Source organism: Lissotriton helveticus, chromosome 11 (assembly GCF_964261635.1).
Source record: "Lissotriton helveticus chromosome 11, aLisHel1.1, whole genome shotgun sequence".
In the NCBI taxonomy this organism is placed as follows: domain Eukaryota; kingdom Metazoa; phylum Chordata; class Amphibia; order Caudata; family Salamandridae; genus Lissotriton; species Lissotriton helveticus.
In genome coordinates, this window is record NC_136072.1 from 1,038,303,265 (window position 1) to 1,038,311,961 (window position 8,697).

Genomic DNA, 8,697 nt, shown 5'->3' on the forward strand with positions numbered 1-8,697 from the left:
GTGCTGAAAACTCCATTTCCTGCTCGGCGGTGCGGTGTTTCCAGGGTCGTTTGCCCCGCTGGCTGCCGCTGCGGGCTCCCGGTAGCCCCGGGTCCGGACGGGACTCTGTCCACTATCCGTGCCGGTGGATACTGGCTGCTTCGCCTGTTCGGTGGGACAGGTTTTCTTTGCCTCCCCATGTAGCGGCTGCTACGGGGATCTTTCTGGCTGAAAAAGTTTTCCCCGATGTCCGTGGGGTTTTTGTTGCTGCCTGGTTCTATGCTCTAATCACCCTAGGACGTTCTTGGAGCTACGTGCTGGTCCGGTATGCCGTCTCTTCTGGGATGGCCTTGTTCGCTGTACTTGCACTGTGCCGTGCCGTGTTTTTGTGTTTTGTGCTAAGGTGGCAGGCTGGCCTTCTGGAAAACGCCAAGCTACAGACCAGAGACTCCTGGGGATGCCGGGGATTGAACCCGGGGCCTCATACATGCGAAGCATGCGCTCTACCACTGAGCTACATCCCCTCCACTAGCCTCTACTGTTTTTGGAGCTGCTGTTTGTTTCGTTCCCCATTGCAGTGGTCTTTGCTGCGCTTCCTCTACATTTGACTTCTACGTTGCCCGGTGTTCACGTGCGCTGTGGCCTGGACGCTGGTCTTCTGCATCTTGGCGTCCTGGCTTGTCGTCTGGTGGGGGTCTGCTGACGGTAAGTGCTCGGCAGTGTTGTTCTTTCATCGCTTTCCGTTGGAGGAGTCTGTTCCACTGCACTGCGTTCCCTCTCCTACCCTCTCCTGTTCTACTGGGGTAGTTGCTCGGATGCCTGGAGCTCGGCTTGGAGCGTTGGTCGTGTGCTGCCTCCGTCGTGTGGGGTGGTGTTTCTTTTCCGGTGGGGCCTCCTCCCCTCTCCTGGGATGCCTGGAGGTGTGCTGATGCCCGGTTTGGGCGCCTTCTTCTGGACTCCTGTTGCTTGCTGTTGGGATTTCTGTTTTCTTCGGTTCTTCTGGTCCTTGTTTTCTCCTTTTTGGGATGTGGCTGACTCTTTGCCTTTCTCCGTTCCTGTGGACTCTGCGGTGGCCTGTCTTATGGGTCGTCCTTCCATAGCTGCTGGTCACGTTCTGATGGACGGTGTGGGCGAGTGGGCGGATTCTGCCCTGAAGATGTCTTCTGCTGCTTCTCATCTGGCTGTTCGTTCGGGCGTTTCTGGACTGGCGTCTGTGGCCCGCCTGGAGGATCACATCTCTCGGTCGACGCCTTTGCTTCTGTGGGGGCTTCTGCTGTGTCCTGTAGTTCATCTGTTGCTACCCGCCGTATCCTGTTTCTGCGGGTTTGGATGTCGGACGCGGCCCGGCGTTCCATGGCTTTGGGGCCGCCTTCCGCTGATGCCTGTCTGTTTGGGGTCTCTCTGGAGGTGTAGCTACACAGGGTCTTCAAGGTGCTCAAGCATTCTTTGTCCTTTCGTGTTCTTCCGCCCAGAGGGGGTTCCTCCTTCTCTGGTGCCTGGGCTTTCCGCCTGCCTTCTGGGTCTCGCCGGTCCTCCTTTTGGGCTCAGCGTGGATCTGGCAGGTTTTTCCCCGGAAGTTTCTGGAGGTGTCTCAGTGGGGTGCCGGGTCTGGTCCGCAGCGTCCGGACTATGCCACCCTGCGGCCCGTTCTCGCTGGTGGTCCTCCTCTGGCTGTTGGGTGTCTTCGCGGGCTCCTTCGTGCTTGGCGCCTGACGTCCTCGGGCTGATGGGTGCTGGCTGTTTTGTCACTGGGCTTCCGGTTCGGATTCTTGTCTCCCCCCTCCACCCCCCTTCCGGGGTGGTGGTGTCCCCTTCTCCTCGGTTTGCTTCCCGCCGTCTGGCCTTGCTGGACGGTGTTCGTTCTTTGGTCCGCGTGCTTGTGGTTGTCCCTGTTCCGTAGGAGGTGTGGGGGTTGGACGTCTACTCCATCTTCCTTGTGGTGCCAATTTTCAGGGGGGGTCTTCGCCCTTCGGGGTCTGCCCTTGTTCGTGCTGGAGTTCCTGTTCGTGATGGTGTCTCTCCGGAGGATTTTCAGCTGATCCAGTCTGGTTGGATGTTCTCCTCTCTGGACCTCCATGTTGCGTGCCTGCACGTCCCGGTGGCTGTGCGGTGTCTACGTGTCCTGCGCTTCTGCCTGCTGGGTCGGCGCTGGCCGTTCTGCGTCCCCCCCCCTTTGGTCTTCGGTCCGCCCCCCGGGTGTTCTCCGTGGTGATGGCTCCCTTGGTGGCCCTTCTCCATCTCCTGGGGGTGTCTGTGTTTTCGTGTTTGGACGTCTGGTTGGTTCGGGATCCGTCCCTGGCGGTCGTGTCTCGCCGCCTTCACTTGTCCATGTCTTCTCTCTGGGGCCACGAGTGTTTGTTCTACTTGCCCATTTGTCTCCTGGTGCCTGCGTCCCGGAGGACCTTCGTCGGGCCAGTGTTCTATTCTGTGTTGGGCTGGTTGTTCCTGTCAGACGCCCGGATTCGTCTCCTGCAGTCTTTGCTGTGGTTGTTGCTGTTGCTTGTCTCGGCTCCCCTTCTTCGGTGGCTGGAGGTTCGGGCCTCTTGGCTGCTTCTGTTTTCACCGTGCCCTGGGCCTGGGTTCGTCTGCGGCCTCTGCTGTGGCTCGTGCAGAGGTGGATCCCCTTTCCTGTCCTGGACTTTGCGGTTCCTGTGTCTCTGGATGTTGTGTCTACTCTCCGGTGGTGGCTGGTCCGCTCCCGCCTTTCCGTGGGGATGTTGTTTCATCTCCCTCCTCCTCTGGTTGTGGCCACGGATACCTGCACCTCGGGCTTGGGCTACGCTCTGGCCCGTGGGGTGGTGCTGGCGCACTGGCTCCCGTCGGAGTCTCGCGGGTCATCCTCCTGGTTGGTGTTGTTTGCGGTACTAAGGGGGCTTCGTTATTTCCTCCTTCGTCTGGAGGGTTGCCATGTCTTGGTGCGATCGGTCTGCACGGTGACTGTGGCTTCTCTGTGTCTCCTGGGGGGGGGGGGCCGCGGTTCGTCCCTGAGTCTGGTGGCTTGTTCCATCTCGGCTTGGGCGGTGCTTCATCTTCTGGCCCTGTCTGCTCCACACATTGGGGGTGTGGTCAATGTGGTGGCGGACTCCCTGAGTCGGTGGTTTCCCTCGTCTCTGTGCCTGGGTTTGGAGTTCCTCTGCTGCGGGCCTGGCGATGGGGCCTCCTCCCCTCTCCTCTGTGGTCTCCGTCCCTCTTTCTGGACGTGGTCTGCCCGACCTCTTGCTTTTGGTGCTGGAGGCTTCTCGTTGGTGGTCTGCCTTGTCTTCCTATGCGGGGCACTGGTCTTCTTTCTCGAGGTGGTGTTCCTCCTCTGGTTCCCTTGCTGGGCCTTCGGCTGCTGTCCGTGCCTTCCGGATCCCGGTTTCCTTTCTCCCTTCTGCTGGCTTGTTGGGTTTCTGGATTAATTTCGGGGTTGCTCTCTTCTCCTTCTGGTCGCTCTTTGGTGCCCCCATGGGGTTTCTCCTTGGTCTTGGGGAGTTTGCTGTCTTCCCCTTTTTGTCCCTTTGGGATCTGTGGGCCCGTATTTCTGGCCTGGTGGCTTTTCTGTTCTTTCTTTTGGCCTCGCGCGTGCCTTGTCCTTTTCTGGGGCTCGTTCTGGGGTGTTTCGCTCTTCTGTGTCTCTCCCCGTGTCCTTTGGCTTGGCTGGTTTGGCTCCGGCTACTTCCGGGCTCTCTTTTGGGTCGCTGGTTTCTGGCGGTCTTTGCTCTTGCCTTTCTTGGTGCTGGTTTGCCCTGTCGGGCGGGTGTCCTGGCGCGTTCCGCTCGGGGCGTGTCTGCATCCTGGACTGCTTCCCTGGGTGTGTCTCTTGGTGGTTTTGCCGGGCTGGGTTCTGAGCCTCCGAATCCCCTTTCGTGCGGCACTGCTGGTTGGGTTGTGCCTTTTCTGCCCGGACCGGTTTTTGGTCCTGGAGTGTTGCTGGCTGTGGGGGGTTTTTCCCTCCGCTCTGATTCTGTTCGCTTTTGCAACTTTATCTTGCTGCACTCCTTTGTGTCTGGTCTGTGTTTTGCTGTGTGGTTGCCAAAGGCCTGTTTTGGGCGTTGCTTTGGTATGCCTCATGAGTAATGACTGGGTCGAGGACGAGGGACGTAGAGGTAATGCTACGATTACATATGGTAATCCCCATTGCTCTTAGTCCTACTCGTCCTCGACCCAGTCATACGTCCCGCCCGCCCTCCCTTTCCAGGCCTTTGGTGCTTGGTACATCAGGATCTGCTTCTGGTGGTGAGGTGTGTTATAGCACCTGACAGGAGGGTGGGTGGAGTCTAAAAGCGTTTCCTGTTTTGTTTCCTGTCGTGTGGAATACCTCATGAGTAATGACTGGGTCGAGGACGAGTAGGACTAAGAGTAATGGGGATTACCATATGTAATCGTAGCAATAATGCTCATGTTCCTCCTTACGAGGTTAATGTAGTTACACCCAAACTTGAGTCTCTCTTGACTCTTTCACCTTTCCCTGTCATCTTGCGGTCTGAAAGGAAGTATGCAAAGTGCAGTTACAGGAAACTACTGATTAATAGATACTTGTGGCTCGATTAGAGTTTAGCATCTTTTACCAAAACAATTTAAATTAATGACTTAAATTTAACTTAAATTTAAATTAACGACTGGTCTATTTATCTCATGAATTGTATAAGGCGACGTAGACTGTTTTCATATTCTTTTTTTAAAAATATATTTTTCATAATATTACAGACTTTTCACGTCAAAAAAACTCCCTCTGTAAAGCCCTAATCCTAATTTATAAATAACAAAACTTTACATAAAGAGCTTCAATGATTGAGTTATAAGGAGCTACAAACAAGCCGCAGATTTCTATTCTGGTTTACTCAAAAGCAAGTTACTGCTTTTAAAAAATAATACAAATAACCTGAACGGATAAAGCATATAAAAAGATGCAACTGATGACTTAGCAATGGACTGTTTATACTTGGATCTCCTTGGATAGTTTATACTTGCATAGCCTGGAATGCCTTTACACTTGTGTTGTTGCATTTGCAAAGGGTGCTTGTGTAGTGCACTCAAGAGGGGCTAGGTATGCAGACCTGTGGGTGTGAGAGTTTATTGAAGGGCTAAGTGATGGTCTGGGAGGAGCTCCCTGAGGGTCTGCTGTGGACCTCTTTTGGGAGCTGTGTGAGAGTTTATTGAAAGGCTAAGCGATGGTCTGGGAAGAGCTCCTTGAGGATCTGTTGTGGACCTCTTTTGGGAGCAGTGTGAGAGTTTATTGAAGGGCTAAGTAATGGTCTGGGAGGAGCTCCTTGAGGGGCTGCCCTGGGCCTCTTACGGGAGCTGTGTGAGAGTTTACTGAAGGGCTAAGTGATGGTCTGGGAGGAGCTCCTTGAGGGTCTGCGGTGGGCCTCTTTTGGGAGCAGTGTGAGAGTTTATTGAAGGGCTAAGTGATGGTCTGGGAGGAGCTCCTTGAGGGTTTGCCGTGGGCCTCTTTTGGGAGCTGTGTGAGAGTTTATTGAAGGGCTAAGTGATGGTCTGGGAGGAGCTCCTTGAGGGTCTGCTGTGGATCTCTTTTGGGAGCTTGTGAGAGTTTATTGGAGGGCTAAGTGATGGTCTGGGAGGAGCTCCATGGGGGTCTTCCGTGGGCCTCTTTTGGGAGCTTGTGATAGTGTATTGAAGGGCTAAGCGATGGTCTGGGAGGAGCTCCTTGAGGGTCTGCTGTGGACCTCTTTTGGGAGCTGTGTGAGAGTTTATTGAAGGGCTAAGTGATGGTCTGGGTGGAGCTCCATGGGGGTCTGTTGTGGGCCTCTTTTGGGAGCTTGTGAGAGTTTATTGAAGGGCTAAGCGATGGTCTGGGAAGAGCTCCTTGAGGGTGTGCTGTGAACCTCTTTTAAGAGCTGTGTGAGAGTTTATTGAAGGGCTAAGTGATGGTCTGGGAGGAGCTCCTTGAGGGGCTGCCTTGGGCCTCTTATGGAAGCTGTGTGAGAGTTTATTGAAAGGCTAAGCGATGGTCTGGGAGGGGCTCCTTGAAGGTCTGCTGTGGGCCTCTTTTGGGAGCAGTGTGAGAGTTTATTGAAGGGCTACGTGATGGTCTGGGAGGAGCTCCTTGAGGGTCTGCTGTGGGCCTCTTTTGGGAGCTGTGTGAGAGTTTATTGAAGGGCTAAGTGATGGTCTGGGTGGAGCTCCATGGGGGTCTGTTGTGGGCCTCTTTTGGGAGCTTGTGAGAGTTTATTGAAGGGCTAAGCGATGGTCTGGGAAGAGCTCCTTGAGGGTGTGCTGTGAACCTCTTTTAAGAGCTGTGTGAGAGTTTATTGAAGGGCTAAGTGATGGTCTGGGAGGAGCTCCTTGAGGGGCTGCCTTGGGCCTCTTATGGAAGCGGTGTGAGAGTTTATTGAAAGGCTAAGCGATGGTCTGGGAGGGGCTCCTTGAAGGTCTGCTGTGGGCCTCTTTTGGGAGCAGTGTGAGAGTTTATTGAAGGGCTACGTGATGGTCTGGGAGGAGCTCCTTGAGGGTCTGCTGTGGGCCTCTTTTGGGAGCTGTGTGAGAGTTTATTGAAGGTCTAAGTGATGGTCTGGGATGAGCTCCTTGAGGGTCTGCGGTGGGCCTCTTTTGGGAGCTGAATGAGAGTTTTATGAAGGCCTGTTGGTGGGTATGTAAGGCTATCTTGGTGGCTACGTGGGGGTGTTTAGTGAGTTCTCTCTTGGTCTGTTATTGTTATGCGAAGGTTTGTGGGGGCTTTTTTATGATCTGATGTGAGTTCCGTGGGGGTCTCTGATGGTGATGGTGACGCCTCCTGTGTGCGTTAGGAGAGTCTTTTCTTAAATGGCTGCTTGTTGGGAGCTCTCTGAGGTCTGTTAGGAGCTGAGTGAGGTATGTCCAGAGCAATGCGAGGAGAGTTCGCCGCAATGTGAGGCACTGAGTGAGTTCTGTGGAAAAAAAGTTTGGTGACAAACTACACAAAGTATGCAAAAGAGGAAAGATACTTTCTTCTGGATGACTCCCTATTCAGACAAAGACCCTTCCATGTAAAACACATGACTCCACCACAGACCTCAAAGTTGGCCAACTCAAATGCCTGTGTCCTGGTAAAGTCAGTAAAAACACATACTAATCGTACCATCAGCACCCTGCAATAGTGCTCACCAGTCCATGTACAGAATGGCCACTTGTTGATTAGTAAAAAAACACCAAACAGTCAGCCTGGAGGGATGAATATCAATTACAAGTCTTTTCCTCCCATTAGAGTCCATCAACTTAGTGCAGAAATGAGCAAGACATACATTACCAATGAAACCAGAATACGCAGTAGTGTAAGGGGAAACGTTACATAAAATATGCAAACACTGCTAAAAGTCCTATTTTAGATGGAGGGCATTCCAAGAGAAGCACCCAAATCATAAAGCGAGTCCCTCTTTCCTTTCCAAATGTGTGTATTATGCCACAGTCCTTAAGCATCTGGACCAGGAACTTATCATCCAGTCCAACACAGCCCAATCACTCAGAGTTGTCCAGTAGACCTCCTCGGGGAAGCTTGCACCGTATCACGGTTCAATGGGAGTGAATATCGAACGCGGTTCCATGGAAGTATCACAGTACCTGTAAAAAATTAAGAAAAATAAATAAAAAAATGGAATATGAGTTGGTTGTCAGTATAGTGATGGACATCCGCAGGCGGGTTGAGAACAGGACCTGGCCTTAGGCCAGTTGACCTATGGCCGGGCCCGGGGCCAACCCCTCCCTTAACACAACCGAAGAAGTAGTTAATTGTCAACTATAAGCAACGCTGCTGGAATGATGTAATTCTGCAGCATTTTCCTCATAATTATGGATTTGCTGCACTTGCCACATAACCCATCATCTGCTGCATACTTTTCAGAGTTAGCTCAATAGTTATTAGTTACTAAAACACTACCGCCCATGATGTCATAGAGTGCAAGGCCCTTTGGAATGCATAACTGGTCATCTTTCAGTTGTTGAATGCTCTACTTTGATGTTAAACTGTCACTGATGGGGTGAAACCTTGCTCAGATAGTGTTAAGATTACTAAACATTATAAAATAATGAAGTAATACTGTTACATAATGTGCATCAATATGCTGCATAATTTGTCCTTTCTTTTGCATAATGTGGTGCACCCTGCAGCAGAATTTGGTCCTTCCATGCCGCATATTACCAGTGACCCTTATACGTAACAACGAAAAGTTGAGAAGCATAAAAACATGGAAGTGTGTCAAATATGAAGAGTACATCATACCTGCAGGGTGCATCCACATTATGCTGGTTCACTCCATCCAGCCCCAGGGAAAGTCCATCCTCCCCAGACTCCCCATTACTTTTAAAAAGAAGATGATTCCTACTAGCTGTTTTTCCTGCTCAGTTGCATTGTCCCATTACATTTTAAAATACATTTACTACAAGCAGTTTTTACTGCTCTCTGTCTTTTTTACATGATGTCCTTTCTCTGTTTGGTCTTTTTTCCAAGGTTTTTTTTTATCGAGGGTCATATTTCTGCAGTTTTTTCACATGCTACCAATTAATGGTGGAAGCCTGGAGTGCAATGTCCTATTTTGTTTGTATTGCTTAAATTTAAATTGAAAATACAGTGGTTCTTTTCCTTGGGAGGATCTATAGACTGTAAGAGTGCCTTGAACATTGCTCTTCCAGCTATATATAGCCAGTGGAGTGATTGCAGGACTGGAGTCATGCATTCTGTTGGGTGGAGGAGTCTTGTAGTAGAAGTAGTTTGGCTCAGTTGTAATTTGCGTCTGATGATAT

The 8,697-nt window shown here is 51.7% G+C and overlaps 1 non-coding gene across 1 annotated transcript; it reads right to left on the bottom strand.

The window, feature by feature from the left end:
* Positions 1 to 431: 431 nt before the first annotated feature.
* TRNAA-CGC (transfer RNA alanine (anticodon CGC)) lies at positions 432 to 503 on the bottom strand. Its single transcript has one exon. It is a non-coding gene; the product is annotated as a tRNA-Ala (tRNA).
* Positions 504 to 8,697: the final 8,194 nt, after the last annotated feature.